Here is a 9145-nt window from a genome sequence, read left to right as displayed (position 1 = left end):
ACTAGCAGCTTCTCTTGGTTTTTAAGAAGAACCTTTATAGAGGAGAAAATAAGCTGAGAAAAGACTATAAGAAAATAAAGAGATTATTGTGAATATATAGTTGAATATGTAAAAATTCAAGTAACTTTCTAACATTTACAGTTATAACCTCTCTCTGCCTCATTTAAATGTCTTATAGAATAGGAAGTGTTTCTGTATTTATCCTCTAAAAAGCATATGGGAGGACCAACCATATTCATACCACAAGGCATGGCAGATCTTCTGTATTCATGCCCAAATCTCTTCCCAAGTGTCCCCAACTTCAGACTGAGATCTGTTCACTCATCCAGAGCTATAAACTATAGAGATCCTTCCCTTTTCTTTCTGCTATCTTCTCTCTCTAGACAGTTTGTATAAGAGTCTCCTAATCATATTTTCTGTATTTCTGGATATTTTCTCATACTCACATGCAGCAGAGCTTGGTTTTTAGGAATAAGAAGAAAGATCTTGGCTCTGAAAAATCAGATCATATGGCTTTTTCTCAAAGTCAGTGAGGTTATTAAATGAAGAAAGCCAATTGAAATCTTAAGGAGTATTTTCTCCATCTGAACCCCTCCTGTGAAGAAAATGGAACACTAAATTAATCTTCCCCAAGGTATTAAAGCATCTTTTCCAAGTAAGGTATGGAGCTAATAGAGCCCCAGATGGCAGCTTTGTGTGTGAGGACTCAGAGCACTTGTCTTTATGGCCCCAGGAGACCCTGGTGAACCTATGGGAGGCCATTTATTTTCCACATTTCCTTCAAAGGTCAATTATTTCCAGTTGCTCTCATGAGGATATTTAAACATCTTTTTGTTTTTTTTTTTAATATATTTTATTGATTTTTTACAGAGAGGAAAGGAGAGAGATAGTTAGAAACATCGATGAGAGAGAAACATCGATCAGCTGCCTCCTGCACATCTCCCACTGGGGATGTGCCCGCAACCCAGGTACATGCCCTTGATGGAATCGAACCTGGGACCTTTCAGTCCGCAGGCCGACTCTCTATCCACTGAGCCAAACCGGTTTTGGCTTAAACATCTTTTTGTAAGAAGTCATTTGAATTCTATTTTCTCCCAGGATTATCTCAAAGTTAGTTGATGAGTGGGAAGTGAAATGACCTAGAGTTGATATAGTAAATGCATGTCCTCCTCCCCCAGTACCATACATGAACCCACAATCTGCAGCCCACACTATTTCTTTTTGAGTGAGTTCATCTTGCCAGGATTTTTCTTGTTTTTCTAGAAGTGCAGTCAACATACTGATAGCACGGTGCTTTAGGTAATCACACCACATCTCTTTAGTGCCAGGCATGATAACATCTATAGTTTTCCCTCCACTCCTGATAGGAACTACACTGCCTTTAACCGGTTTTAGGTGACCGAGGAGAGGTTTCAATATTCTGGCCATTTCAATCCCAACATGGAGTAAGACTTTTGAGTATACTTGCTGCAGAGCTTTCTGGTAGCTTGGATGAGGCTTTGTCAGCCTGTATCTCAGTCTGATTTCTTCCTCCGCCAAATTCTGCTTTCTTCTTTTTTTTCAAAGGTTTTAACCTCAAATAAAAACCTTTCACCCCAAATTCAGTCTCAGCACCTGATTCTGGAGGACCAGCCTATGACAAGAGCATAGTCATTAGGTAGCTTGAAAGCATATATAAAAGCTTAAATTGCCTTACTTGTCATTCCACTGGTGATATTTTGACTGTTTCTGCTAACAAGATGATGTTGGAACTAAATGAAAGGGTGCAAGAGGGTGCATCTGACCATGCTTTTAATCTCCAGAGTCCTTACTCGATCAGAATATAATGTAGGCTAATCAAAGACACAAAATTAACCTGGACACAAAAATTATTCTTGATATCAACATCATACCATAGACAAAATTAAATTTGTGGTAGAGTTATTAAAAGCGTAAAGCTATTGTAATATAACACAGGGATTTTTATTCATTGTTTTTATATTTAATAGCTCTTAAATATTTTATAAAACCAAAACCATAAATAAATTTGCATTAAAAATAACTTATTGCCATGAAAAAATATTTAAGAAAATAAGGAAGACAGCTATAGAGTAGTAAAGATATTTGTCTTATATATATCTGATCCAAGACTCACATAAATAACTTATAAATAATATCTAAAAATCAATAAGAAAATATCGGACAACCTACTTTTTTTAATGGGCAAAAGACAAGAACAAGTTCTTTCAGAGAAGAGGTAAGTAACTAATCCTATATTATAAAAGGCTAATATGCAAATCAACTGAAAGGCAGAATGACCAGTCACTATCAGACTTAAGCCAGCAGTTGGACATCTCCTGAGGAGTCCCAGACTGTGAGAGGGTGCAGACTGGGCTGAGGGATTCCCCCTCCCAAGTGCACGAATGTAGTGCACCGACCCTCTAGTAAATATATAAAATGTATACAACAACATTATTACTCATCAGGGAAATGCAATTCAAAATGACACGATACTACTACATACTCAGCCTTTTAAAAAATATATATATATATTTTATTGATTTTTTACAGAGAGGAAGGGAGAGAGACAGAGAGCTAGAAACATCGATGAGAGAGAAACACCGATCAGCTGCCTCCTGCACACATCCCACTGGGGATTTGCCTGCAACCAAGGCACATGCCCTCGACCGGAATCGAACCCGGGACCCTTCAGTCTGCAGGCCGACGCTCCATCCACTGAGCCAAACCGGCCAGGGCATCTCAGCTTTTTTTAAAAAAAGCTGTAAATACCTAGTGTTGTCAAGGATGTGAACCAATTGAGCCTTATGAATTACTAGAGGCCCGGTGCATGGATTTGTGCACTGGTGGAGTCCCTTGGCCTGGCTGGTGGGGATAATGGCCAAAACTAGCTCTCTGACATCCCCCAAGGGATCCTGGATTGTGAAAGGGCACAGGCCAGGCCAAGTGACCCCACCAGTGCATGATTGGGGCCAAGGAGGGACTGTGGGAAGGTTCCAGTGCGTGTCCGGCCTGTCTTACCCTGTCCCAATTGGCCAGAACCCAGCAGCAAGCTAACTTGCTCCCTGGTGGTCAGTGCACATCATAGCAACTGGTCAAACGATCGAACGAATGGTTGGACACTTAGCATATTAAGCTTTTATTATATAGGACTAGAGGCCCGGTGCACGAAATTCGTGCACTGGGGGGAGGGGCCCCTCAGCTTGGCCTGCACCCTCTCCAATCTGGGACTCCTTAGGGGATGTCAGACTGCCTGTTTAGGCCCGATCCTTTACCAGCAGCTGGACATCCCTCTCGCAACTTAGGACAGCTGGCTCTTAACCACTTACCTGCCTGCGTGCGTGCCTGATTGCCCCTAACCACTCTGTTTGCCAGCCTGATCACCCCCAACTGCTGGCCTGATCACCCCCAACTGCCTCCCCTGCCAGCCTGTTTGCCCCCAACTACCCCCTGCCACCAGCCTGATTGCTCCCAACTGCCCCTCCCTCACCAGCCTGATTGGGGTTGGGGGGCCGATTGGGGGTGGGGCTGGCCATGGGGAGGGGCTGTGGTTGGTGGACTGGGCAACCACCCCCCCAAATGGGTTGGGGGGTGGCGATCAGGGCCAGTGGCCTGGGGGAAGAGCCATGGGTGGTTGGCCAGCCAGCCCTGCCCCTGATTGCGGTGGGGGTAGGGGGGCAATCTGGGGTGGGGCTGGGCAAGGGGAGAGGCTGCAGGAGATTGGCTGGCCAGCCCTGTCCCCTATTGGAGTGGGGGGATCAAGGGTGGGGCCAACCTGGGGAGGGGCTGCAGGACATTGGCCGCCCAGCCCTGCCCCTTCTTGGGGTGGGGGGGTGCAATCAGGGGCAGATAGCCACGGGGAGGGGCTGTGGGCCTATTGTGGTGGGGCAGGTTGGTCAAGGATGTGGCTGGCGGGGGGGGCGGTTGGGGGGGGTGGGAAGAGAGGGGGTATTTGGCCAGCCGGCCTGCTCTTTTTCTTTTTTTTTTTTGGCAACTCCACAATTTTAATTTGTGGTGCCTATGCTATGTCTGAAAAAGACCTTCTTCCCCTGCCCAGGAGAGCGATGGGGAGGGGGCAGCAAAAAATAGAAGACATCCCTCCCTATTGCACACAGACCCTATATACATGCTCACCTGGCCCAGGCCGGCGGGATGCTTGGCACATTCTAGGATCCCTGCTCAGGGCCTGGAGGGGTGACTGGTGGCAGCACACGTGAGAGGGGACCTCTGGGTGACCACTCTGGTCCTGGTTACTGGTCTTGGCACTTCCTGGTCCCCAGTTCCTTTCTGGTCCTGCCTGCAGCCTTGGTCCCCCTACCTGGCCTCAGATGGCCCCCTTGGCTCCTGGGGGCTCTGTCCTCCCCTCCTAACCTGGAGATCTCAAGGAAGATTATGGCTTCTCAGAGACTCCTCGACAGCCCTATCACTCATGTTCACACAGGGAAGGGGTGCATGTGGCAAAAGCAGCTGTATAAATGCGGGTGCAGGAGCAAGTCCTCCGAGGTCACTTGGACAGTTTGCTGATGACGCAGATCAGGGCCACATTTTCATCCTTGAGGCGCTGGTTGTCAGCTCGGAGATTGGACAGGCCCTTCAGCTCCTCTTCCAGCTCAGCGGCCTTGCACTCCAGGGCCCTGCACTCAAATCTCGCCTGCTCTGGCCCGCCTCTTTGCAAAGTGCTCTTGCCTCTGCATGGTGCGCTCCAGCTCCACCTTCAGCTGCTCCAGCAGCGGGATGGTCTGGGTCAGGGCCTCACGAAATCTCTCATTCTCAATGTGCAGCTTTTCGTAGAGTTTCCTGAAGCTCCCCCAGGGTCTTCCAATTTTGGCTGGGGTTTGGGGTTTAGGTCCTGCTGCCTCTGGAGGGGAAGAGCTGGATTCTGGGCTGATGTCCACTGGCTTCACCTTCTCCCCCTTCACAGGCCCTCTCCTCTCATTGCCAACTCTGCGGTGCTCCCTGGAGGCCTGTGGTCCCTGTCCCTGCCCCTCAGGCACCTCTACTCTCTGGGCAGGGCCATCAGAATTCTTAACCCCAGGGACTCGGGGCTGCCAGGAAGGGTCCAGGCTCTGAGCACCCTGCTCTCCATGTGGATGGGAGAGTCTGATCAGGGGAAGGCCTGCAGGGGGGAGGGGCTGCAAGGTTGGCTGCTGGCCCCCTGATCAGGCGGTGTGCTGGCTACAGTGGGCGTCATAGCGACTGGCCCAATCAGGGCCATGTTCTGCCTGCTCACCACTCCCCAGTCCCAACATGGCCTCCACTGCCCGGCTATCAGGCCTTTGGGATCACCAGCTCAGGGCGCCTGCTTTCCCACAGGCCTGAGGGGCTCAGGCCTGTGGGAAAGCAGGCGCTGGTGATTTCACCTGCATGATTTTTCGCCAACCATCGGCTGATGGAAAGCACTGCCCGCTTGGGGCCGCTCAAACCTGGGCGGGCAGGTCGGGGGCACTGCCGCCACTGCTATTGCCACTGCCGCTGCTGCTGGGGCTTGAGGCACTGACTGAGGCTGCCAGGCATGCCCCTGACCTGCCCGCCCGAGTTGGGTAGCACATGGGATGCGCCAGCGGTCAGATCACTGCTGCCGCCCAGCCGGTAGCACAGCGGATACCCGGGTGGGTACCTGATAGCTGCGGCCCCACCGCCAACCACAGGACCCGGCGGGAGGCCCAGATGAGGGTGGAGCAGGTGCCGAACACTCTGGTCCTACCTGCCAGCCCCGGTTCCCTGCGGGAGGCCCAGATGAGGGTAGAGCAGGTTCGGTCCCACCCACCAGCCCTGGCTCCCCCGCGGGAGGCCCGGATGAGGTTGGAGCGGGTGCAGAACATCGTGGTCCCACCTGCCAGCCCCGGGTTCCCTGCGGGAGGCCCGGATGAGGGTGGAGCGGTTCGGTCCCACCCGCCAGCCCCGGGTCCCCTGCAGGAGGCCCGGATGAGGTCGGAGCGGGTGCAGAACATCGCAGTCCCGCCCGCCAGCCCAGGGTCCCCCGCGGGAGGCCCGGATGAGGTCAGAGCGGGTGCAGAACATCGCGGTCCCACCCGCCAGCCCCGGGTTCCCCGCGGAGGCCCGGATGAGGGCAGGGACCTCTGCCGCCAGCCCTGGATGGAGGGGAGCTGGCGGTTGGCACTGTCACCCGCTGCAGTATGCAAATTAGCCGCCATCTTGGCTGGTGGTTAATTTGCATGTCTCGCTAATTAGCCAATGGGAAGGGTAGCGGTCGTACACCAATTACCATGTTTCTCTTTTATTAGTGTAGATTATTGAAATATAAAATTGTGTAATCACTTTAGAAAATATTTGTCAGTATCTATTATAAATAAATATGTACTTATCCAAGGAATTATATTCCTATGCTTAGGCCCAACAGAAATTCATACCTACGTGCACAAAGCAAACAGTAAAATAAATATGTACCTTAATGATGAGCAGCACTTTTGCAATAGTTGTAACTATTACTATCAAGAATCAAAAAATAAATATAGGGTATATTTATACAATGGGATACTGTATAGAAATGAAAATGAGCAAACTACTGCTACATGCAAACACATGGATATTTCTCACAAACTTAATGATGAATATTGATGCCAGACCAAAAAGAACACATAAAGTATGATTCTACTTTATAAAGGTTACAACTATGTAAAACCTATCTTGGAGGTGACTGGATAGGGCCACAAAGGGGATTTTGCTGAGCTGATAAAATTGTATTTCTTGTTTATAGTGGTTGGTACAATGGAGAACTTATTTTTGTAACAAATTCATTGAGTTAGATCTTTATGATTCATTCACATTTCCTTCTGTAAATTTATAATATTTTTCACTAAAGAAATGCTCACTTTCAGCCATTCCTGATTGTCAGTTCAGGTTTACCTAAATACATTTTCTCAATCTTGTTTTCATCCTCATGTTGTCAATAATTAGTTATTAAAATTAATTTAATTTAAGTTATAGTTAAGTTGAATCTCATCATTTCCTTCATGAATAAAGAAATATATCTGAGTGTTTATCTGTTATTCTCTATACATATTTCTATGACTAATATCTAATGTAGTAGACTTTTTAAAATTTTTTTGCTAAGTAGAATGGTGCTCATGAGTTTGTGACTTTAATACAAAAATGAAAATTGCTCTCCATCAATCAGGGACATATCATTAAATTGCCTGTGAAATCATCTACCTCTAGTAGTAGAAATTGGAGACCCTTACATTGATTCTACAGCTTAATCATTTAGATATCTACATGCCATAAAATTGTAAAAAACGGAATCTATTTCTCAAGTAGTTGAATGTTGAATGGGGAAAGACACTCTAAAATACAAATCATTAAAATAAGTGTCATTGATTATAACAGAATAATAGCTAACATTAACTAACTGCTTATTACATGTTAAATACTATTCTAAGTGCTTTATATTTAAACCTCAACACAGTCTTATGCAATAATTATGATGTGCATTTAAAAAATAAGGAACAAGGGGGTTACATAACTTGCCCAAAGTGGCAAAGCAAGAACCAGAGTCACAATGTAAATGAAGTACTCAAATTCCAACATAAGATCCCCGTATTACAGACAATTGGCATTATGATTCCTGTCCTCCATATCTTACTGATAACTTGATTAAAAATGACTCTCATTCATGAACAAACTGAAAGTTGCCAGGTAGAAGGGGGGAGTGGAAATGGGTGGGTGAAAAGGTGAAAAGTTTAGAAGTACAAATTGGCAGTTACAAAATAGTCATGGGATGTGAAAGTATAGCATAGAAAATATAATCAATAACATTGTAATAACTATGTAGGTGGGCAGTAGACTTATTGAGGGGACAACTTTGTAAATTATATCAATATCTAACCACTATGCTGTACACCTGAAACTAATATAAATATTGAATGTCAACTGTAATTGGAAAATAATAAAAAATAAAAAGAAATGGATACATGTGCCACCAAGGAGGGAGAAAAACTTCCATCTTGTTCTGTCTTCTTAGGATATGGAGGATGTAGAGAGACAAATCAGGGGAAATCAGCCACTGGAAAGGTGTTCTCTCTTTTTCATGAAGTAAGGCTCTTAGCTCCAGTGGCTGTAGCCAGAAATCAAAACTATGGGGAAAAAAGGTGGATGGGAAAAAAATTTTTAACCCCCACCAGAGGATATGTTTTTATTGATTTGTTTAGAGAGAGAGGAAGAGAAAGAAAAACAACAACAACATCAACATGAGAGAGAGCATCCACCAATTATTTCCTGTATGTACCACAACATGGGATTGAACCCACAACCTAGATATGTTCCCTGAACACTTTTGGTGTACTGGGACTATGCTCCAACCAGCTGAGCCACCTAGCCAGGGTAGAGGAATTCTTTTACTTCACCAAAACGAATGCCTTGCTCTACATTTCCTTCCATATACTGATGGATATAATTTATCACTCTCTTAATAATAGGACTTAAGGAAAAGCTAGCACACAGCTGGAGACCTTGGGGACTGCTGTTCAAGGCCCCAGATCTCCAAAGCCAAAGCTGCAAATAAGGATGAAAAAGATGCAAGGCAGGAGGCATCAAGGGAGGGAGACAATGAGGGAGGGGCAATGAGTGGCCTAAATTAGGAATGGACTCTGGAGAGGTGATCCTAAAATAAATGTTCCTACCAGCCAGAAATTTGTGCAGGTTATGAAAAAGATGGTGTTATGACTAGATCCTTGATAAGGCTAAGGAGTCCAGATTCAAGATGATGGAACTGAAGAAGGAAGAGAACCAAAATTCAGGTCAGTGGGGGTATCTAATGAATTTTCTCTCTCAGGTCTCACTGAAGGCACCGGGATAGAGAGGGCAAGATAGGGAACCGGCTTCTCAAAGAAGAAAAATGATAGTATTATCTGTCAAAAGCATGTGCAGAAAAGGCACAGGTCCTTAAGATTCTCCAGCACCTCTAAAATTTGTTGTATTTAAAGATTACATATTAAGATGTAGAAAATAAGGTCATAGATAAATTCTGGAACCTTGAGGCAAAGAAGAGTTGTGGAAGTAAACCAGATGATGGGTGTAGACTCAGTGATAAAATATGTTTCTACTTCTTGTTCTCTTTGTGTCTGAACTTTCCACCTCTCTGGCCCCCTTCTAAACCTGTGACTTCCTGTGACTTCCCCTAGAAGTCCAG

The sequence above is a fragment of the Myotis yumanensis genome, unplaced genomic scaffold (genome assembly GCF_028538775.1).
Source record: "Myotis yumanensis isolate MYYU_CA2020_CCGP unplaced genomic scaffold, mMyoYum1.0.hap1 SCAF_10, whole genome shotgun sequence".
NCBI lineage: Eukaryota > Metazoa > Chordata > Mammalia > Chiroptera > Vespertilionidae > Myotis > Myotis yumanensis.
Note: the sequence above shows the minus strand (reverse complement) of the source record.